The following is a 25,525-nucleotide window of genomic DNA, read 5'->3' on the forward strand; positions in this document are numbered from 1 at the left end:
ACATCAACATCATGGGATGCTACATCCCCCCATGCAACAATATCCCCATTACAGAAAAACTCCTAGAATGGATATCTAACACCCTCACCCAGGAAAGCATAGTATTAGGAGACCTTAATACTGACTGGCAAAACTGTTCTAGTCATAACCCACTCTCCCATATTAACCTACATGGCCTAACCCAACTCATCACTTCCCCCACAAGAACAGACAAGAGAAACAAACACCAATCCACTCTAGATTGGATACTTGTATAACACCTATCACTGATATCCGTAGCAGGGTGTCTACTAGACACTGTGAGTGACCACCAAGCCACGTTCTTACTCAGATCAAAATCACCACAACTGACCCAAATATCTACTCGCCTAATTAGAAACAAAAAACACTTTAACTGCTCCAACTTTATAAATGACCTAAAAATGTGCAACTGGACCCCCCTAAAAAACTACCTCTTGATGAAGCTGTACTATATTTCAATACTACCTTCTTAAACACCCTTAACCATCACACCCCCCTCCAGAACAACAAGAATTAAAACTAAATATGCCCCCTGGTTAACTCCAGACACAAAATCCCTCCTCAAAAAAAGAAACAAGGCCTGAACCAACTACCTCAACAGTAAATCCCAATTGAACAAACAAATATATGTTGAACTACTAACAAAGCCAAAAAACTCACCAAAACAGACAAAACATCTTACTACCAAAAGTTAAATAAACACAGAAACAACCCACAATAATGCTGGCAGCAATTAACTCTATTCTACAACCAGTTAAAACAACTACCCCAACCCCAAAAATAGATAACAACCAAGAAGACATCCCCACTCAATTTAATAAAGTAACCTAATGATGCACAGCATGTGATTGGATACATTGTATGATGACCTGGTATTTAAACACCAAGTGTTTTCAGTTGTTTATTAGATCTGAAGAAGCTACATGCAAAAGCGCTTATCTATCTCTGCACCAGTTTTGCTTTATTTTTATTTAATTCATTAAATTTCTTAGCTTATCCCTGCCGTGGACTGCTGGTGTGCTTTTATACAGTTTAATAAATACATTACAGAAACCATCCAGACCCTTGCAAACAACCAACCCTATGACAATATCCCCACCCCTGCAAATCCACACCCAACCCCAACTAACAATTGCCCCAAGTTCAACTTCCATCCAGAACCAACCAAATCCATTGAAAAACTACTTCGCAAGCTCAAACCAATGTCTCTATCCACAGATAAATTACCCGCTGAATACCTCCACCTGGCTGCAGAAGCCATAGCCTTTCCTGTCTCTATCCTAATTAACAGATCCATCTCCGAGTGTATAGTACCCAGGCTATGGAAAATATCACATATCATCCCTCTACATAAAGGGAGAACCTCCCTGGAACTCAATAACTACCGCCCTATAGCCATACTACCCCTTTTATCTAAAATTTTAGAGAGGGTAATACACAAGCAACTAATGAAATATCTCCAAGAAAATAATCTAATAGCAACACAACAACATGGCTTTAGACCCTTCCACAGCACCTCCACCGCACTAACAGAATTCACCAACATTGTCAATATTCACAGAAACAATGGACTCCTTGTATCTGCCATCTTCCTTGACTTGTCCAAAGTATTTGATATGGTTAACCACAAAAAAATCCTTCTTTCGCTATCAACTCTAAACCTTACCACGCCTGCCATCTCCTGGTTCAAAAACTACCTAGAGGGAAGGAAACAAGCTGTTATGTGGCAAAATTAACTCTCCCCCTCCCTACCAGTCATCCTAGGAGTATCCCAAGGCTCCATCCTGGGTCCACTTCTTTTTACCCTCTTCACCAATCAGCTCCCAAACAGTATTCCTAAAGCCTCAATAGTGCAATATGCAGATGAGACCACCATAATATGTGCAGCCAAATCAATTGACATCCCTCACTCCCTAACTCAAGAATGTTTTTCCCTAGCAGAAACTTGGATTACAAACTAAAGGCTCATTCTGAACCCAAGTAAAACAAAGCTAGTACTCTTTAGCTCTCACAGAGCCACACCTCCCACTGATTCTTTCTTTATCTTCTCCTTTAACAAGACAGCAATCACCCCCACAAATCATACCAAACTATTAGGGGTTGAAATAGATTATCAGCTTAGATTTGGCCTACATATTTCTATAACCATAAAACAAGTACATAAAAAACTTGGCCTACTGTATCGCAATAAAAAATTCCTCACTGGCCACTCCAAAACTACAATAGCGAGGACTCAACTACTATCCACCCTACTTTATGCCTCCCCCGTGCTTACAACTCTCTGCAAATCTGACCTAAACAAACTTGATAATTGTTATACTAAGATAGCCAAATTCGCTACAACCTCTCCCATCAGAACACCTCACTGTGAATGCCTAAAAAAACTCAAATGGCTACAACTACCACTACTACTACAACTCAATCAGCTATCACTAGCCCACAAAATAATACAGAACTCTGAAAACACCTCAGCTCTACAAAATCTTTTGCAACCCTATACAACCGCCAGGCCTCTGATGTCTAGCACACAAAATCTCCTCAAAGTAACCAAATATAACAATGAAGATGGTAAGTCTCTCTACAGCCACTGTATAACAAAAACCTGGAACTCCCTTCCTGCCCACATAACTGACAACAAATCCCCATCACAGTTCAAGAAACTTGTTAAAACTCACTTTTTGAATAATCAACTGTGCTCCTGTACCTCACCCCCCGGCTAATGTCTCATAGAACACTTTACCTAACTTAAGTAACTCTGCTAAGCCAACCATAGTACTGTGCCCACTTAGGACTGTTAATCTACTGCTCATCCCATCTCTGCAGGAGTTAGGGAAAACTACCCCAGCAATATTGAGCTCTCCATAAGCAACTAAAACCAGGAGAAGACATATTGTAAATCAATTTGGTATCCTTCTCAACTAAAACCAGGTGAAGACATATAGTGAATCAATGTATTATCCTTCTCGACTATAGTGAGCATCATCTGCTCTCTCGGAGCCTTATTCTACGTCTCTTTGCTTTTACTCTGATAGTACATCTATCACAGGAATCCTAAATTTAGGAATATCTTCTAAAATTTAATATTATATTGAAGAGAATGAATGTATCCTATCTGTTAGTTAATATGTATGTCAAAGTCTCTTCTATGGAAAATTGTATGTCAAAAGTCTGTCCTTAAAACTATGTTTTGTAAAAAATTGTTCTCTTGGAGCTTTTCTCCCTGGGCCTCCACTGAAAATGGACTTGTAATCCAGTTGGACTCTCCCGGTCAACAAATGTAAAATAAAATAAACATACCAGTCAAATTTAAGGCTTTTCCCACCCCTCTGCAAAACACTGCTGTAATGGCTTTGGAAAACAAATGAAAATGATCGATGGGTGTTGGTTCAAGACTCCCATCCATATCTCTCAACAGTACAGACTTTTGCAGAAAGTCCAGATTTTTTGTCTGTTTTTATAAAATTGCAGTTTTCTGTCAAACCACTTGCAAATCATTGAACAATGAAGTCAGAAAATTGACAGGCATTTAATTTTCAGACTTCATATCCTTAAGAAATTTCACTCTAATGTAAAACCTTTTTATCAACTTTCTAAGTTTGTAAGTGCAATATTTATAAATTTTGCCAATTTTTGGGCCTTTATCCCCTATTATTTATGGCCTTGTCCAGATTTCTTGTTCTATGATGTTGAGAGGGATGCCCCCATCCCTTCCTACTGGAGCCAGTCCACTGCACTTGCACAAGTGTCCCCCTCTGCAGTGCAGATTTACTTTATAGTTCTTTTACATCACACACACACACACATACACACACACACACACACACACACACACACACACACACACACACACACACACACAGTAAATCTTGTTGTCCATGTTATTTATTTTTTTCCTTGGTTTCGTTTCTCTTACTTGTAATGTTACTTTTACTCATTTTTTTTCCTGCCTCCCATATCTACCCTAATTATTACTTCTAACAAATACTTTTTCTCACTGTTTCTTCTCTTCCTCTCCTCCTCTTTATCCACTATTTGAACTTTTCCACTCTGACATTTGCTTTATGCGTAAATAATGAACTGTCACACTTATAATGTCAGCACATTTCAATGCTACATAATATTTTATTTAGCCTAATAACAGGTTCATAGGTAGGTACTAGGCTATCGACCCAAGGGCCTAAGTAAGCCTAGCCAGCAAGGTTCCCTGGCTTATGCCACCCAAGAAAATTATTTTCCTGTGCCAATGTCGAGCCGAGCCACAGAAGTGATTCCCGGGTTATATTTCCTATTTCCCATCCACTCAAAGATTTTTCTTGAAGAGTGCTAATGAGGAACTTTGCTTGACATAGATGGGTAGCTTGTTCCAGAGTATGGGATGTCTCTGTGACAGGAATCTATCCCTCCAGCATGAGCATGTCCTGTTTATTGTGGTGACAAGGTTTAGGTCCCTAGAGCATGCAGCTCGGAGGGATTGGGATTTCTTTAGGTGTAGCATGTCCAACAGCTCTGGGGTTGACATAGCTTTATATGTTAGGCAGAAATCACCTCAGAGTAGGCGATATGCTATGGAGTAAAGCTGGAGTGTTTTGAGATGGTCAGTGTAGGGCATCTGTTTGAGGCCAGTAATCCGCTTTGTGAGGTACTTCTGTGGCCTTTCCAGCTGCTACAGATGTCTTGTGAGGTACATTCCAAAAGGGGCTTTGTACTCTATAATGGGTCTAATGACTGTCGAGTAGAGGGGGAATGTGACCTCTATTTTTCCTGGATGAGAACCCTTTTGTGATGAGGTGTGCCACAGAGAAGGACTTTCTGACTACCGTGGCGATGCGATTATCAAAGGAGAGACTACTGTCCACCTGGGTCCCAAGGTCTCTTATCACACATTCGGTGTTAAGTAGACTGCTGCCTATGTGGTAGTTCATGGGTAAAGAGTTTTTACCAAAGGGGATGACAATGCACTTTTTGGCATTGAGCTTGAGGCCATGGCTCTGACACCAGGCATCTGTCTCAGTGAGGCCCTTCTTTAGGATGTCCACATCATTTGGGGACTCGACTATGGCTCCTAGTTTGTAGTCATCTGTGAACTTCGTTAGCCAGAGGTCTTCTGTGTTAGCCTGTACTTCAGAGAAGTAGATACCAAACAGGAGAGGTCCCAGGACTGAACCCTGTGGTACTCTACTTGTCACTGGTTTGAAGTCAGATTTGGAGTCTGCAACTTTTACAGTGTGGGTACTGTCAGTGAGCCAGTTGGCAACCCATCTTGTGACATAGGGATTTATACCTAGTTTAGTGAGTTTAGCTTTATATCCAGAATGGGGGATGGTATCGAAAGCCTTGGCAAGGTCAAGATAGGCTGTGTGAACCACCTTACCCTCATCTACAGCTTTGGTGACTGCCTCAAAGAAATCAATTAGGTTCAGGAGGCATGATCTGCCTTTCACAAACCCGAACTGGGTGGGGTCCAGAGTTTGGAGGTTACCAGTGTCTTTGTTTATGAGTTCCATGATGATACATACCATGGCCTTGCAGACCAGGCTGGTCAGGCTAATAGGGCAATAGTTCCTGGGATCAGTGGTGGCTCCCCCTTTGTGGAGTGGGATAACTGTTGCTGTGCGCCATTCCGTGTGCACAAAGCCTGATGTGAGGCTATGACTGAACATGGTGCTTAGGTGGGGAATCAGTTCGTTCTGAAGTTCATGTAAAACACAGCCTGGGATGCTGTCCAGTCCTATGGATGCTGTGTTTCTGGCTTTAGAGAGTGCAGCTTTTACCTGTATAGTTGTGATTACAGGGACTCTGCATTCTTCCTATATAGATATGGGCCATTTAGGGGGTGAGGGGGGGGGGGGGTAAAGTTAGCACTAAACCTATCTGCCAGGATGTTGGCAATATCAGTTGGTTATGTAATTTTATTGCTGTTGTGCTGTAACTCAGAGCAGATCTGGGTGTTTCCATTGAGATTCTTAACATAGCTATAGAAAGCTTTGTGGTTATCCTTAGAATCAGTAGTGATTTTGTTTTCGTAGCTACCTTTGGAGGCTCTTATAAGGGATCTCAGCTTCTTACTGAGGCTGACCAGGGAGCTCCACCACTCATGGGATTTTACTCTCTTTTGCAACAATTTCTTCCTTCTGTTGTACAGTTTGTTTATGGCAGGGGACCACCAGATTTGCTTCCTTTCTTTGGAGGATAGCTTCTTGGTTCTGTTTGGGATAGCATGATCCATGCACTCGTGTAAGTGCTTATAGAGTGCATTTGTGTAGGATTCAGCTGTTGTAACTGTATTGTCCATCTGCATGGGTGTCATGAAGTTCGCCACTTCTGTCTTAAGAAGCATGAATTTGGCTTTGGAGAAATTTTTTACCATGGTTTCCTTAATGGGGGGTGGGGGCGGGATGTGGATATTTAGGGTTATTAGCTTATGGTCGGATCTGACCAACGAGGAGTTGACTTCAGGTGTGGAACACCAGTCACTCATGCTGGTAATGACTAGGTCTATGACATTGTTGCCCTTGGTGGGGGTGTGGATAAGTTGATCCAGGGCATTGGAATTTATGAATTCCAGAAAGCGTTGAGTTGAGCAAAGGAGTTGATACATGAGTAGTTTTCCCAGTTTATGGTGGGGTAGTTGAAATTGCCAATTATTAGGGTGTTTGGTTGAACTCTAATATTTTTCAGTATATCAAGAAAAGAGGAGTGGAAATCCTGGGTCATGGTGGGAGATCTGTAACAAGCTACAATTTGGATTGCAGTTTTGACCAGAGTTAGTTGCACTTGGATAACCTCAGATGCATTATGCTGAGCAACTAGCCTGGAGGTGTAGATATCCTTAATGGGTATGGACACACCTCCACCTCTGGTGTTCTGGTCCAGGTTACATGGCCAAAATGTGTGGTATGAGTTATAGCCTGGAAGTGCAGGGGTGCTCTCTGGAGCCTTGAACCAGGTCTTAGTCACTGCACAGATATCGATGTTCTCCACTTTAAGGAGTGCCCCGAGTGAGTGCATTTTGAGATTTAGACTTCTAGCATTGAGTAGCATTACCCTCAGTTTTTGCTTGCCTGTTCCTGTTACAGTGGTGAATCTGTCATTTGAACCTTGTCTAAAAAAAGCAGTATAGTGACAGCAAGAGCCTTAGCCAGTATCCAGAATCCCAGGGGTGACAGATGTAGGCCATCTCTGGCAAAGCCTCATGGTCTGTTGACCATGTAGTCCCAGGCAGACAGATACTGGATCCCCTTAGAATGGCACCAGTAACTTAGCCAATTGTTGAAGTCAATCATTGTGTCCTTGTACTGCGGTATCATTCTGGGTGATGGCAGAATGCTACTCAGGGCTACAAGATCGGAGAGCTCTTCTGTGTCTCTTTTCATGTAGTCCAGGGAGGTACAGCTCAGGTCATTCACACCAACATAGACAATGACAGAGTTATATTTCTACTTGTTGTGGAGTGGCGTGAGTTTGTGGGTTATGTGGCGGATCCTGGCACCTGACAGGCAGCTGACAGTAATCTTCTCCTTGTTTAGCCTGGTGAGTGGGACATCAGTGTGCCTGACTATATGTTTGTCCATAATATCTGAATAAATGAGTGGGATTTTCATGACAGCATCAAGGAAACATTTTCCTTCCTTTTGTGTTTTGTTTTCTTAACTTTTTGATTTTTCTTGGCATATTGATTGATTTTTTTAGTATATTTTATTTTTTATTTATTTTCCATTTGTTTACCAGGTTAGTCCGACTGGACACAAGGTGACTGTTTTCAGCAGAGGCTCGGAGAGAAAAGCTCCAGATACATAGTAAACAATTATAAAAAATAATAAAAATAAATTATACAAACATAGCTATTTTGTACAAAGAGCATAGAAAATATAAAAGGAGTGAAATCAGAGTTTTACAATTGATGCAGCATACAGTGGTTAGAATATTAACAATTAAACAAGATGATATACAACAAATATACAATTGCTTGAACATAAATTCAAAAAGAAGTTTCCATAGACAAACAGGGTCATAAACTAGAAATCATAACTACATTGATATGATTTATATTGCATTTATCTTGTTTTAATGATGCTATACGTGTATTTGTATGTGTCATATGTGCACATATATTTGTATTAATCTATGTATTTTCAGTATATTGACAAAGTACTGGGTCACATCAGAGGCTTGGGAGGTCATTGTTAAGAAACTTGAGAACTGCTGTAAAGCTTGGCATTGAATACCATAAGTTCAGGTTATGCTATAAGAGAATAACTATATAAAGATAACCATGTCAGCAGCCAGAATGCATTATAACCTGAATGTTTTACTGTGCGCATTAAGAAATAGATAGATTGGCCCAAACTCTGGACTGTGTGCTTTGCTTTTTTTTTTTTCTTTTTTTTTATTCCTGGGGAAATGCTATTCAGAAGTGAAGAGACACATAAGAGAACAGTTTTAGTGGCACACCAGGCTGTGTTTTTTTTTATGTCTATTGTCATGCAAAGCTGACAAAATAGTTGAATCTACCCAAGCTGGAAATGTGAGACTGTAGCCCACTGAAGGAGGGGAGATGGGAGGAGTAACTCGGCCAGGAATTGAAACTTGCAAAACTGCTCCTTGTGAAAAGTTTTATTTATCTCAGTAATTTGTTGACACTTTTGCAAGTTTCTTTCAGAGAATGTGTAGTACATCAATAGGAACAACATTTGTAAAACTCAATGCATACCAGTGAATGACACATGAGCCGCAGACTCTCAAACTTGGCATTTTTTTTCAGGTGGTCCATTCTAAGTGAATGGAAATCTAGTCTGACAACAAATGGTAGGGCTATTTGTTCTCATAATCTGTGCATTGAGACAGATTTAGCTTTCAAAAGGAATCACAATGTCTGCCCCCATGAGGGCAGACAAGAGTAAAAAATAAATAAAATTAGGAATGAGTACTTATTTTGCTGCAGGCAGCTTTAGGAGGTGCAGTAAATCACAGCAAGATAAAAAAATATATGTTTTTTCATTGTTTGCCCATAGTGGTCCTTTAAGGTTGTACGTTCTGCACATGCCACACCCTGTGGTCTAGGGTTTGATTCCCTCAACCTCTTCCTGCTAATTATATATGCCACTCATATGCCACTCTCTGCTCCAGCCATGCATAGCAGAGGACAGTTGTGCTTTCTCAAAGAACTCTTAACTACATAGATGAGTTGAAAGGACAACAGGAACAGCTGTCCAGTCAGACAGATATATCTTGAATGCATGCATTCTGTGTGAGTTTAGAAACTAGACACTTATGATCAGCCAATTTACTCCACAGTAAATTGAACTGTGGGAAACCATAACAGAACCAAACCTACCATTGTATCTATCACAAATGTTAAATCTTTCTTATATAGTTGTTTTCCTGTAAATTCCTTTTACTTCTTCTTAGTATCTTCTGCTAGGTCAGTCCCATTTTTGTGTTTTATCATGCCTGTTATTACATGGAAGTTTCACTTGATATCACCAGTCTTCTTGAATCAATCTCTTTTCTTTCCCATTTCATTATCTTCTTACAATTTTTAAAATTATTCATCTGTTCACTTACATACAATTCTGCAACACTTTTCAGCTACACCTAGATACATTCAAAATAGGGTAAGAATATTTTCTTAACTTACGGCACTTGCTTTATACATGAATCACTACTGTGTTTAAGCATTTTAAGGCATTCATTTATTTTTCTGGCAAAAATAGTAATTACTCTAATTGTTGGCTTTTCTGCACGTGTCTTCAAATCACCTTGCAGAAAGGTGAATTCGTAGGTTCATAGGTTGGTACTAGACTATCAGCCCTATGGCCTATACAAACCTAGCCATAACAATTCCCTAGCTATTTCTTCCCACAATATTTACTTCCCTGCATGGGAGGTAAATATTGTGGAAGAAACCAGGGACTTAGCTGTTTGATAGTAGTTTGTTGTTTAATCTACAAATGAGAGCTGCTTTTGCTGTATTTTTTACATTAAGAAAGTCCAGGATCATCCATCTCTTGGTAGAATGTCAGAAAAGACAAGAACCAAAAAAATCAGTGTAACAGCAAGGCAGGTACAAGCAGTAACAGCTCTAAAAAAACAGTATAAAGTTATTTATCAAACGTGAGCACTTTTGCAATAAACAGCATTGTTTCATCAGACAAAAAACACAGCACAGAATCCTCATATATAAAATCAAGCTAAAAGCAATAAAAGCAATTATCCAATCATACTTAACAAAACTCCCTCCAAAACATTCCCTTATTAAAAATGTTCCTACTCACTTAAAAATTAAGGCAACAGCACTCAGCATTATGTTGCATTGTAGGGCATATCATTTCAACTTCCTAGATTTCAAAACAGGTCTCATGGGGACAGAACCATTTAAGCCATACCCCCGATGTGCCCCAAGTCTCAGTATCCACTGTAACTCAACACTTTCTGTCCTAACAAAATCATCCATTCTATCACTCTCAACCAAAGCATGCAGAACTTGAAAAAGAAAAACATGGTCAGCTCCTGCTTGCAAGGTATGTTTCGCCAAAGCACTGTAGTCAAGACCTGTCCTAGTACAATAAGTGTTTTAGTTCTTGTCTTTTCTGAAGTTCTCCGTGGACGTTATCACTGGTTTGGGACAGTTTTATTTGTTTTCATGGTAGAATGTGTTTACCAGGTCTCTCTGAGTTGGGAAGTACTCCAGGAAACACAAAGTGTGGTTATTTATTGGCTAGAGGACATAGGAGCCTTTTAAGCTTTTTTTTCTTTGCTGTAAATCAGGCAAATTTGAACAGCACTGTCCATCGGGCAGTGGTGTTTAGCAGTGCCCTGTATAATAGCAAATGCCTAGACAGTATAATTTCCATATAAAGTTAGAATTAGGTCCAAAACCTTTTAAACAGTGTGGCATCATGTAGAAATAAGCTTACGGCAGATAGCTTGTGCATCAAATAGCACTAACATATCTAAGCATTGTATAACATCTTGTCCTTAACCCCGGAAACTAGTTTGTGTATCGATTAGCTATACCATGTCCTAGCACTATATAACATCTTGCCCTTAACCCCAGAAATTAGTTTGTGTATTGAACAGTACTACCATATCCTAGCACTATATAACATCATGCCCTTCACCCCAGAAACTAGTTTGTGTATTGAATAGCGCGATCATACCTTACCACTATACAACATCTTGGCCTTAACCCCAGAAACTAGTTTGTGTATTGAATAGCACTACCATATCCTAGCACTATATAATATCTTGCCCTTAACCCCAGAAAATAGTTTATGTATTAAACGGTGCTATCATATCCTAGCACTATATATCATCTTGCCCTTAACCCCAGAAACTAGTTTGAGTATTGAATAGTGTTACCATATCCTACCCCTATACAACATCTTGGCCTTAACCCCATAAAATAGTTTGTGTATTGAATAGCGCTATCATATCCTAGCACTATGTAACATCTTGCCCTTAACCCCAGAAAATAGTTTATGTATTGAACAGTGCTATCATATCCTAGCACTATATATCATCTTGCCCTTAAGCCCAGAAACTAGTTTGTGTATTGATTAGCTATACCATATCCTAGCATTATATAACATCTTGCCCTTAACCACAAAAACTAGTATGTGTATCGAATAGTACTACCATATCCGTAGAAGACACCTGTTGATACCCAGTCCTTAACAGGAGTCCCCTACAAGATCCCTGTTAAAATCCAATCCTTAATCCTCACCCAGACTCTGCCACAGTTTGCTGTGAGGGAAAGGTTAGTTTGCTTTTTTATTTAGGTTCATAGGTTCATAGGTTCATACTAGGCTATCTGCCCTGGTGCAATTATAAGCCTAGCCCGATTCTGTATGGCTTACGCCACCCCTTGATTTGAGTATACTGTGCCCTTTTTAAGGTTTAGTTTACTGTGCCTCTGTCTAATAGTGACACGGGAGTAATCCCTGGAACAAACCTACGATCCCCCATCCACTTATCGAGATTCTTCTTGAAGAGATTCAGTGAGGTGCTCTGCCTCACATGAACTGGAATTCTATTCCAGAGCGAAGGGAGCCTCTGGGTTATGAACCTGTCCCTCCAGCAAGTTCTATTTATTTCTGTGCTGAGGTTCAAGTCCCTCGAGCGTGTTGCTCTAAGGGATTTAGATTTACTGAGGTGGAGCATGTCCATTAATTCTGGATTTGACATAGCTTTGTATGTCAGGCATAGATCGCCTTGAAGTAGGCGGTATGCAACTGAGTAGAGCTGGAGTTTTTTTAACCGAGCAGCATATGGCATCTGTTTGAGACCCTTGATCCTCTTGGTGAGATACTTTTGGGGTCTTTCTAATTGCTGTAGGTGTCAGGTAAGGTACATCCCAAAAGGGGCATTGTATTCTATGATGGGCCTGATGAGGGATGAATAAAGGGGCACGATTACCTCTCTTGATCTAGATGTGAAACCCTTCGTGATGAGGTGGGCTATGTAGAAGGTCTTTCTAACCACTTTGGCAATGTGGTTTTCAAAGGAGAGATTGCTATCAACTTGGGTCCCCAGGTCCCTAATAACTTTCTCTGTACTTAATGGGTTTCCGCCTATGTGGTAATTTGTGGGCACATTGTTTTTGCCAAAGGGTATGGCTATACATTTTTTGGCATTTAGCTTTAAACCATGGCGCTGGCACCAGTTATCTGGCTCTGTGAGATCTTTTTGAAGGATGTTTGTGTCAGCTGGAGAGTTGATTATGGCACCCAGTTTGCAGTCATCTGCGAACTTGGTGAGCCATAGTCCTCCCACGTTTGCCTGTACCTCGGAAAAGTATATACCGAACAAGAGTGGTCCCAGGACAGAACCCTGTGGGACGCCACTTGTGACCGGTTTCGAGTCTGACATGGCTCCAGAAACTCTCACTCTGTGGGTTCTGTCTTTGAGCCAGTTTGCGACCCATCTTGTGACATAGGGGTTTATATTTAAGCTGGATAGCTTATCTATGATGCCCGAGTGGGGTATTGTGTCAAATGCCTTTGCAAGGTCCAGATAGGCTGTGTGGACTACCTTCCCTTCATCTATGGCTTTGGTGACTGTTTCAAAGAAGTCAACCAGGTTCAAAAGGGAGGATCTGCCCTTGACAAAGCCGAACTGGGTAGGATCTAGTGTCTGTAGGTCCCCAATGTCTTTGTTTATGAGCTCCATGATGATCCTCTCCATAGCCTTGCAGACTAAGCTAGTCAGGCTTATGGGGCGATAGTTTCCAGGGTCCGTAGAGGCTCCACCTTTGTGGAGTGGGACCACTGTTGCTGTACGCCATTCTGTGGGCACATATCCTGTAGTGAGGCTGAGATTGTATAGCTGTTTTATTTGAGGGATTAGTTCCTCTTGTAGTTCATGTAGGACGCAACCTGGGATGCCATCTGGTCCCATGGAAGCAGTGTTTTTGCTTTGGAGAGGGCAGACTTCACCTGAGCATCTGAGATGTTTGGGAGGCAGCCCTCTGCCGGGATAGATACTTGCTCTTTTGGGGGGAGGGGGTGGAGAAGTTTGCACTGAACCTGTCTGCCAGGATATTGGCGATGTCTGTGGGTTCAGTGTATTTTTTGTCATTTAGAATCAACTCAGAACAAGTCTGGGAGTTGCATCCCAGGTTTCTAACATAACTGAAAAAAGCCTTATGATTGTCTTTGGTGTCCTGTGCAATTTTTCTCTCTAAGCTGGCCTTGGAGGATTTTATGAGGGATCGTAATTTCTTGCTAGTACTGATCAGAAATGCCTTCCCTATTAGGGATTTTGCTCTATCATGTAGTAGCTTCCTCCTTCTGTTGTACAGTTTATTTATGGCAGGGGTCCACCAGACTGGATGCCTGCCTTTGGATGATCGGGTCTTGGTTTTGTTTGGGATAGCATGATCCATGCATTCCTGGAGATGTCCGTAGAATGCATTTATATAGGATTCTGCAGTTTGGGCTGTAGTTTCCACTGACCCTGGGGCCTTGAAGGATTCCACTTCGGTTTTGAGAAGTGAGAAGTTCGCTTTTGAGAAGTTTTTCACTGTGGTTTTCTGAGCTGAGGTTGGGGTCGGGATGTGGACATCCAGTGAAATTAATTTATGGTCTGATCTTACCAATGAGGGATATACTTCTGGTGTGGAGCATAGAGTCCCCATGTTGGTAATGATCAGGTCTAGTATGTTGTCCCCTCTTGTGGGAATGGTGTCTAGTTGTTCCATAGCATTTGAGTTTATAATTTCCAGGAATCTTTGGGCTAAGGTGCTGGGGCTTGAGTAGTGCTTCCAGTCAATGTTTGGGTAGTTGAAGTCACCCAATATAATGGTGTTCGGAGAGATCTTAATGTTCTCCAATGTTTTCAGGAAAGCCGAATGGGATTCCTGACTTTGAGAGGGTGGTCTGTAGGATGCTATAAACTGAAAAGCAGTCTTGCCCACTGTTAGTTGCACATGTATGGTCTCCGATACTTCGTGCAGTGCCACTAACCTGGAGGTGTGGATATCCTTGATAAATATGGAAATTCCCCCTCCTTTTGTGGTTCGGTCCGGGGTTTGGGGCCGAAAAGCATGATATGAGGTATAGCCTGGTAGTGCTGGGGTGCTCTCTGGAGCCTTGAACCAGGTTTCTGTCACTGCACAGATATCGATGTTCTCCATACTGAGGAGAGCTTCGAGTGCATGCATCTTGAGGTTAAGACTTCTGGTGTTTAGCAGCATTACCCTTAGTTTCTTGTTCCTTGTACTGTCTATGGGGGTGGGTTTGACTTTTGAGCCTTGCCTAAAAAAGGCACTATGGGGGTGGCAAGAGCCTTTGCCAATATCCAAAAGCCCAGTGGTGACAGGTGCAAGCTGTCCCTAGCGAAGCAACGTGGCTTGTCGAGCATGTCATCCCAGGCTGACAGACACTGGATCCCCTTTGAATGACACCAAAATTTTAGCCAATTGTTAAAATCGATCATTTTGTCTTTGTACTGTGGCATCATTCTAGGTGAGGGTAAGATGCTGCTCAAGGTCAGGGTCATACCAGCCTGGGCTACATGATCAGAGAGCTCCTCTATGTCTCTTTTCATGTAGTCCAGGGAGGTATGTCTCAGGTCATTCACACCAGCATGTACAATGACCGAGTCATATTTGTATTTGCTTTGGAGTTACCTGAGTGCATGCGTTATGTGTCGGATCCTAGCACCCGACAGGCAGCTCACCTTTCTTGTATTTTGTATTTTGTATTATTTTATTGTCTTTTTCTATTTTGTATACTGTGATTTCTTTTCTTTACACTGTGTTTTACTTGTATTTTGCTTTTAACTGCATATTAAAACATGAAAAGAGACCACAGCTCTGTCTCTTGTGAGTCAGACAGAAATTTTTCCCACCCTCCCATTATATTACTGTTGTGTTCTTAAGCACCACTGTCTTTCTAGTTGCCTGCCGCTTATGTTAATTTGACCATATATCTCATTTAATCTCTGCTTTTATTGGCTGGTGAGTAAGCACAAAATTATCATTTTGTGAAATCACTCCCCTTCAATTATTTACATTTATTGACCATCCTACTGTATTCCATAATACCAGAATACAAAAGTGCCTACCTCTTTCAATCTATATTGCTCTTTTAAAAATAGTGGCTCTTCACTAAAACTTAACTTTTTAGACAGGTAAAACTTAAGTTACCCACTTTCATATCTAACTGCTTAGTGCACACTGCAGTGCTTAGGATACACGATTTTTCATCTTACCTTTGAGTATCTGTTAAAAGACCACCAGTTATTGGAGAGCCCACATTCTGTCTCTTAGTAGTCATCTTGGGATTAGTGCTTCTGTGTTCTCCTGGTGAGAGGAGTACAGTGACACTATTTTCCTGGAGACTGCTGATCACCATAAAGCCTAATAACTGCTTTATAGGTGACAGCTTGGAATCTGTGCTTATATTCTGATCCTGGTGAGAGTAGGAGCAGAGTGCATTGATTCCTGACTCTTTCTGGTTGGAGAGTGACTATCTGTACTTAATGTACCTGATTGGTCTGGTTGCTGTTCGAGGCTACAAGCCTACAGACCCTTGCGTCATCTGGGACAAGACTGTGGATTACCAAACAGACTGTGGCCTGCTTTTCTTCTTGGGATTAGTGCTAACATTTTGCTTCTGGTGAGAGAAGAAGCAAAGGAGTATTGTATCCCAACAGAGTGAAGCTGTGGTGAAACCAGCTCCTTTGCCAGGGATGGTCTACAGTTCTCCCCTCTAGGCTTTCGAATATTAGCTAAAACATTGTCTTCCCCCATAGAGCCTTTTTTAGGCAATTCCAAACTGAAAGTACTTCTGACACAGGAAATCAAAACCAAGAAAATCTAAAGGTATTACTGCTCAATGCTAGGACCCTAAACAAAAAAATCCACTCTCTGGAAGCTCTCTTTGCCCTAGAGAATGCTGATGTCTGTGCAGTCTCTGAGAAGTGGGTTAAAACCACGGACAGCACAACAGCAGTGCAGAATTATAACGCCTTCCACACATTTAGACCAGCTAGTTCACAGGCAGGGACTAAAGGTGGAGGTGTCTCTATTTACATCAAAAATAAATATATTTCAAGACTGGTCAAACAAGACAATGCACTTGAGCTACTCCATGTTCAAATTAGCATAGGTAAAATCCAATACCACTTCCTTGCAAGCTGTAGGTCCCCCTCTATGACTCATAAAACCCATACCATGTATTTAAACTTATTAGAAACATTAACTATCCAACCCAATACCATATTTGTGGGTGACTTTAATTACCGCACTATTAACTGGGAATCAAATACATCAAACGTACATACACAGAGAATCCTGGATTTTGTAAACAGAAACTCCCTGAACCAGATAGTCAATAGACCAACCAGGGGTGCAATCATACTGGATCTGGTCCTCACTAATAAGGGAGAGTGCTGCACACCCCCTACTGTAATGCCTTCCCTGGTAGGGTCAGACCACAAAATGTTCTCTTTTGAAGTAAAAATAAAAGCTGGACCCCCAGCTAAACCGGGAATATTCAGAAAGTATTCTAAGGCTAACCTCCTTCTATTAAGTGAGAACCTCACAAAATTTCAAGCCCCTATAAACCATGAGAACACTTCTGCCTGTGCAGAACTGTTCAGAGAAACCATGTTCAAGCATGTTAACATCTGCATAGAGGCAGCTGTACCCAGCAGAAAAAAGTACAGGACTAACTCAAAAAACAAGCTACCCTGCTGAAATTACAAAATCAATCAGATGTATAACAGGAGGAAGAAAATCATGGCAAAACGTAGGAGTTGCAGCACACATCAGGTTAAAAGCACTCTCATCAAACTAAACAAACAGCTCAGAGGACAAATAAAGTCTACTAAAGCCAAATTTGTGGTAAGTACAACCACAAAGCATTCTTTAGCTATGTCCACAACCTCAAAGGCAATACATATTGTAAATGGAGCCACCTGTACTGAGCGAGGAGATATAGCAAACCTCCTGGCTGATAAATTCAGCTCCAACTTTACTCCTCTCTCCCCCTCAACCTTCCCTCAAGAAATATAACCCCCCCCCCCCACTATCATTAGGGAACACGTCCTTAATGCTTTCTCTAAGACCAAGAACACTGCATCAATGGGCCCAGACAATATCCCAGGATGACTTTTAAACAGCATGTACATGACCTATTAGGGCCTCTGGAATTACAATTTAACTGTAGCTTCCAAACAGGCTTCATGCCTCATGAATGGAGAAAGGCAACAGTCATCCCTCTGCATAAAGATGGGCCATCTACAGACCATGGAAACTACAGAACCATAAGTCTCACTAGTCTTATATGTAAAGCCATGGAAAGAATTATTATGGAGATGATCAACAGAGATATAGTAAACCTCCAGACATTGGATCCAACTCAGTTTGGTTCTGTCAAGGGCAGATCATGCCTACTCAACCTGGTGGACTTCTTTGAGAAGGTCACCAAAGCAATGGATTAGGGCAAAATCGTTTGCACTGCCTACTTTCACCTGGCCAAGGTATTTGACACAATATCCCACAAGGGCATTGCTGACAAACTCAAGAGGTCAGGTACAAATCCATATGTCACCCGTGGATAGCCAACTGGCTTACAGACAGGACCCAGGAATTTGGAACTGGAGAGTCTACTTTTACAAAGAGGCCAGTCACAAGTGGAGTCCCTCAGGGATCAGTCCTTGGACCGCTCCTTTTTGGCATTTACTTCTCAGAAGTCAACGCCAATATCAGTGGACTCTGGCTGACTAAATTTGCAGATGATTGCAAATTAGGAGCTGTCATTGAATCTCATGCTGACACAAATGTTCTCCAGGAGGGGCTGACGCAGACAAACAACTGGTGACAGTCATGGACTAAAACTAAATGCCAAGAAATGTATAATAGTATCTTTTGGGAAGTCATCCATCACTGGTAACTATCATATTGAGAACATACCCCTTAGCGTTGACCCAGTAGTCAGGGACTTAGGGACACACATAGATAGTAATCTAACCTTTGATCATCACATGTCTACAGTGGTGAGGAAATCATTCTATGTTGTGCAACTTATAAACAAAGGTATGGCATCTAAGTCCAAGGAAGTCATTGTTCCACTGTACTCGGCATTCATCAGACCTATCATTGAGTACAATGTCCCCTTTGCTATGTACCTAACCAGGCATATCCAGCAACTGGAATGTCCACAGAGGTTCCTCACTAAAATAATACAGGGTGTAAGTAATGTGTCCTATGCAGACCGCCTCAAGGCCCTATCCCTGCATTCTGTCTCCTACAGGTTTTTGAGGAGAGATCTATGCCTGGCATACAGAGCATTGTCAGATCCCACTCTGATGGACCTCCTGCATATCCACAAGACAAACAGTACCAGAATTATCCATTATAAAGACTTAAACCTTGCCTGTGATATAAATAGGACCTTCTGGAGAGAGATGTATGCATTCCAGAGACTACCCCATCTATGGAACAGGCTCCCATCCATGTGAAGCAGAGTTCCTCCCTAATCCAATTTAAGTGCAACTTAGACAACTGGATGGTGGATGGGAAACAGGAAATTCATCCCTGGTTTGGCACCTAAGTCTCTCATGGAAACAGGTAACCTGTAAGTGGTTCATCTCCCAGGCCCATGCTTACACTTATCAATGGTATCAGAACTTGTCAGAGATTTGGGATGCATGGCTAGGCTTAAAAATGCCCTTGTGGTCATTAGCCTAGTAAAGACCTATGAACCTAAACAGCCCACCCTATTACAGGACTGGACAACATGGGGGTTGGGAGGGTGGCCTAATGGTTAAGGTGTTTGCCTTACAAACACAAGGTGCAGGGGTCAAGTCTCCCAAGGGATAATTGGCTAGGCTTAAAATGGCTTGCAAGGGCAGTTAGCTTAGTACTAATCTATGAACCTATGAATCTGTCTATGAACCTATGAACCTATGGATAATCAAATCCAAATGTCTTTGTGGCAGGTTTGGTCATCCTAAGGCAATGTAGCAATTGTCTCATGTTCTCAGACAACCAGTTAATCATTAAAGAAAATAACATGGCATGTAAGAAATGTAAATATACAATTTCCTTGGAGGTAACAATTTTGCATACAAATTAGGTTGTCAGGAATACTCATACTACATCCCTCACACACACTGCTTACCACATGCACGGATTGTCTTATGCTGAGGCACTTAAAAGAAACCTTCCCAAATATCACTGACCTCCAAAACCACCCAATGTTAACACTACTCCTCAATGATCACTAAAGTACATACTAAACGCAACACCAAATATCTGACATAAACCTAAACCAATGGTCCCCCAACAGCAAAACCCATAAGGCAAACATGTAATTTACCTAGAACTCTTGTCACTGGTGACTCCAATGTGCAACACAGAAATGTCCCACTCACCAGGTTAGACAAGGAGAAGATAACTGCTAGTTGCCTATCTACAGCTAATATCACACACACTCAAGTTACTGTACAACAGGTACCAATATGATTCTATCATAGCCCATGTGGGTATAAATGACCTGAGACATACCTCACTGGACTATATGAAAAGAGATATATTGGATCTCTCAGAACATGTGTTACAGATATGTAATGAGCCTTGCATTGAGCAGCATTCTACTTTCACCAAGGATGATGCCATAGTATGAACATAAAATGATTGATTTTAATACTTGGCTTAGTTTCCAGTGTCACTCCAAGGGGATCCAAAAGCTGTCAGCATGGGAGGACACAGTCAAAAGATCATGTTGCTTTGTCAAGGATGGACTGCACCTGTCCTCCCTAGGCTTTCAGATATTGGTTAAAACTTTATGCACCCTCATAGAGCCTTTTTCATCCAATTACAAAACTACCAACATAGTGAAAAAGTCTGCAAATAACTATAAGGTGTTACTGCTCAATGTCTGGAACCTTAACAAAAAACTCCGCACCCTTCAAGCCCTTCTCACTCTTAAGAATGTAGGCATCTGTGCTGTATACAAAGTACTCCGGTAGTGCAAGGCTACAATGCCTTCCACACATTTAGACCAGCAACAGCACAGACAGTTGCCAAAGGTGGGTGTGTCTTGATCTGTGTTAGCAACAAACAAATAAACAAACCTTCAGATTAGTTAAACAGGATTATACCATGGAACTCATCCATGTACATATCACCATAGATAAGGTCCCCCACCATATTATGGCTAGCCATAGGTCACCCTCTATGCCCCTATAGTCTAATGACTCTTACCTAAACATACTAGAGGCACTAACCATCCAACCAAACACCCTATTTATTAGTGACTAACTTCTCCTCCATAGACTGCAAAATGCATGTTGCCTCAGACTCACAGGTACAATGCTTCCTGGACTTAACACAAAAACTTGGAACAGTGCACAGTCCAACCAGAGGATCAAACATACTGGATCTGGTACTCACCAACAGTGGAGAGCGTTACACTCTCCACCCGCACCTAATTGTCATTTCCTCACTAGTGAGGTCAGATTACAAAGCTGTCTCATTTGAAGTAAATATCAACCCAGAAAATTCAGCTAAACCAGTAACTATTCAAAGGCAAACAACATCCTATTAATTAGTAATTTGTGAAAATTCAAGGCTCTCCTAACCCCGAGACCACAGCTATCTATGCAGCATTATTCAGAGTCCTTATACAAACATATGAATGGTTGTATAGAGGTAGCTGTACCTACCAGAAATAAACCAAATGCAAACAATAAAAACAAACACCATTCATGGAATCCTCTTCTAAACAGGGTATATAATAAAAGAAGAAAACTCACGGCAAAAATCAAAAAGATCAAGCCTCTTAAAGACAATTGCTGTCTTATGCAACTAAACAAGAAACTAGTAAGTCTAATTAAGTCCAAAGAGGCCAACTATGAGTTCAGGATAGCCTTGCAGGTTACAATCACAAGGCTTTATTCAGCTATGTCCAAAACCTTAGATGTAACACACAGCAGTGTGCTAAACAAGTGGTGAATAGTACCACTTTCACCAGTTGGGTGACATAACAAACTTACTGGGTAATAAATTTAGCCCAAACTTCACCCTCCCCCACTCACCCCAGCTCCAACATGTGAAATCCCACCAACTTACTTCCCCCAGCTATCAGCAGGGACCATGTGCTGGCAGCACTCATTAAAGCCAAGAACACCGCCTCGTGGCTCCAGACAATATTCTTGGTTGCTTCCTGAATAGTCTAATACATGACCTATCAAGACCACGAGAGGCACTCTTCAACTACAGCCTTAAATCAGGTTTTGTTCCAAGTGAATGTTGTTGCTTAACAGTCATTCCCCTCCACAAGGGTGGGCCATCAATTAACCCATAGATCTACAGACCCATCAGTCTAACAAGTCTAATATGCAAAGCCATGGAAAAAATATCATAAAAATGATAAACAGGATCACCAAGGCAATAGACAAGGGCAAAACAGTGCACACTGTGTATCTTCATCTGGTTAAGATGTTTGATACAATACCAATATCACACTCAGGCATTCTTGACAAGCTCTCTGAGCTAGGTGTAAATTCCTACAAACCTCACTGGATTGCTGGCTGTTTGGGTCACAGACAGGACCTAATAGTTCAAGATCAGTGAGACCATCTCCAACAACAGACCAGTTACCAGCAGAGGCTCTATGATGGGCCCACTTCTGTTTGGCATCTACTTCTCGGAAGTGAAGGCTAACTTTCATACCTATGGCTCACCATGTTTGCAGATGACTGTAAACTTGGAGATTTTATAGATTCCTCCCAAGACACCAAAATCTTCCAAGGTGGTTTAATACAGAAAAATGACTGGTGTCAAAGTTATGGCCTAAAACACAATGCCAAAAAAGTGCATTATAATGCCCTTTATGAAACTGTCAACCCAGGTTAATTACTCCATCAATAAAATGCATCTAAGAGTCTACCCAGTAGAAATGGATCTGGTAATATATGTAGACAGCAATCTGGCCTTTGACCAACATGTGGCTAAGATAGTAAGAAAGTCATTCTATGTTGCCCAACTTATAGGTAAGGATATGGCATCCAGGACAAGGAAGTTATAGTAGCACACTACTCAGCCTTTATCAATTCCATCATTGACAGCAATACCCCCTTTAGTATGTATCTAGCCAGACTCTTGCAACTCTGGAACGTTTACAAAGGTTTCTTACCAGAGAATTCAGGGCATGAATACCCTGTCCAATACTGATCACCTAAAGGCTCTGTCTCGGAATTCAGTCAACTGCTGGCTGCTGAAAGGGGATCTTTACCTGGCTTACAGGGCTTTCTCAGAACCATCGCTGATGGATTTGTTGCAAATTCTCAAAACAAACAGCACCAGATATACGAGATCCACGGATATAAACTTTGCTTGTGACATAAACAGAACATACTGGATAGGCAGATATGTATTCAAAAGGATCCCTGCATTTTGGAATAGGCTCCCCAACCATGAGAGTTCATCCCTGACTCTGTTCAAATGAAACCTTGACAACTGAATAAGAAACTGTAAATTTATCAAAGATCTGGTCCCATGTCCCTTATGGATGGAGGCCATCAATAAGGAAAGTATTGCCCTAACTAACACCCCCCTACAAATACCTAGCTATTGCCTTACTAAGATGCCCCCCATATAGACACCCATGATACTCAGGACCCTAACAGTTTTGGATGCAAGTCTAGGCTTGTAAGGGCCCTAGTGCTCATTAGCCTAGTAACAGCCTATGAACCTAAATATGCATCCTTACCTTTTTTTGCAGTTCTCTGAAACTCTGCTTTAAGTATGAAGTATTTTTCCTGTCTCCATTGTATTTTGCTCTTCATTCCTCAGCCACTTCTAAAGCCACCACAGACAGACATTTTGCATTGTTTATTTTCTTTATGTTTGGAATATATTTTGCTGCCACCTCCTGAACAATATTACAAACTTTGTCCCTAGTTCTTCAGGCAATGCATCCACCAGTTTAGTCTCTTAAATCTGTTTCTCACCGGCACTATGTATTCATTTGGACTAATGCTGAACTTGTATCCAATTTGGAATGGAGGCATTTCCTATTTTCTTTAATTAAATTCTAAACTTTATGGTATGAACTTGATTATCTTAGCCACAGTCAACTCCAGGTCTTGTTTTTGCCGCCTGTATAGGGCTGTTCCATCTCTGACTACCAAGCATATAATCAGTCTGTTTTTGGTACTGACTATTTGTTGATATCCATGCATTAAGCCATTTAATTTGTTGAAAAAGACTGGCTGTTGTAGCCAGACAATTATTTTGTTAAAGTTCTGCTAGTCTGTTTGCTTTATTTTGCACTCCAGAGATGAGCATATCCATTACTCTAGTTGTACTTTGAATACTAATTTTATCATAGATAATTAGAATGCTCAGGAATATCTTTCTTTTGTGTTATTTCCGGAAGGTGCTCTTCAGCCTCTGTGGAGGAAACTTAAAACTTGCATCAATGTGATGTTGTGTGGTTTGCCTTGGAGTCCTTCTGGGAACAGTCTATCATTTTTTTTTTAGGGGGGGTTGCAAGCAAGCACTGCTTTTTACGTCCCTTTAATAACTAATCAGGGCTACATCACTTCTTCTGCAAGATTCTTGTCCAGCATAGAAGATCTGACATTTAGCTGATATAAAATGACCCATTCCAGTTCATCATAGGTGCCTAATTCCCAATATATCACTGTTTATTATTGGGCCTGATTCAGAAAGATTACAGCGAGGTATGCACCTCACAATAACTATTTCTGATTCAGAACCAGCTCTACTACAGAAATTCCAGGGGAGAGGCATATGCCAATTAGGAGGTTAATTATGCCTCTTTTTAGAACCCTGTAGAATAACTGATTTTATATTAGCATGTTTTTGTTAAGAATATAAAGTCTGAAACTCTGTCAGGCTTTAATGACTGACTGTAGTCATCTGTGATTTACAAGGGCAGGAAAAAGGAGATATTGGAGACATTGTATCATCTTAGAGAAAGATATGAGGTATGTAGTGTGTGTGTGTGTGTGTGTGTGTGTGTGTGTGTGTGTGTGTGTGTGTGTGTGTGTGTGTGTGTGTGTGTGTGTGTTTGTGAATAAATGAGGGGTATCTCCACTCATGGTAGTTAACAGTGATTTAGAGACATTTAAATTAGCTGATGAGGTCTTTCCTCATTGAAGCTAATATGTCTCTAAACTGCAAATGATTGCATTGCAGAAACAGACTCTTTTTACTTCAGCCATTACCACAAGCTGTGGGGCTGTTTCTGAATGCTTGAAATCATCATCTCATCCTTAACTATATCATATTTACTTTGGCTTCTAGTTCTTACATTCCAAGCTCCATTGATATCTTGTCCTTTGCAGCATCAGACTTTCCACTGCTATACTGACGATCTTTAGCAAACACGTATCCCATTATACAGGACATTTATGCAAAGGAGAAAGCCAAATTAATCAATGTAAAGAAGGCAGCCCCAAAGATATTTGAAGTGAAATACAGGCAAAGGCATCCGGATATGGAAAATTTTACAATAAAAAAATATCACTAAGATGGAACATAGAAAAGAAGATCAGTAAAGCAGAAGTTAAAAAAAAAAAGAAGTTGAAGTTATGGAGTGCCTGCGAAGTGAAGGGTTTGATGTCAAAGGTCTAACACAGGTTACATCACAGCAGGATGGAGTGAGTCCCCAAAGCAGGGAGAAACATGAAGATCAAGAAACTTCTGAAGAAGAAATATGGACATGGGAAAGAAAAAGAGATTTAATATGGTATAATACCTATGCAAAGGAGAAAGCAAAACTAACCATTACAAAAAGAGCAGCACCAAAGATATTTGAAGATAAATACAGGCAAAGGAATCCGGACACGGAAAACTTTACAATACAAAAAATAAGAAGGCAAAGAGGAAAAGCAGAAAAGGAAATTAGTAATGGAGAAGTTAAAGAAATAGAAACCGAGGTTATGGAGTACCTGCAAAGTGAAGGATTTAGTATAGTAAATCTAATTCAGAAAGCACCACAACAGGATAGAGTAATAGATA

The 25,525-nt window shown here is 41.0% G+C and overlaps 1 protein-coding gene across 1 annotated transcript in view; it reads right to left on the reverse strand.

Annotated features, from left to right (window-relative positions):
• The window catches only part of LOC122804254 (cytosolic phospholipase A2 zeta-like), a 1,019,603-nt gene that overhangs the window by 609,443 nt on the left and 384,635 nt on the right, over positions 1–25,525 (reverse strand). The window lies entirely within an intron of this gene.

Source organism: Protopterus annectens, chromosome 6.part0 (assembly GCF_019279795.1).
Source record: "Protopterus annectens isolate FY-2018-M chromosome 6.part0, PAN1.0, whole genome shotgun sequence".
In the NCBI taxonomy this organism is placed as follows: Eukaryota; Metazoa; Chordata; order Ceratodontiformes; family Protopteridae; genus Protopterus; species Protopterus annectens.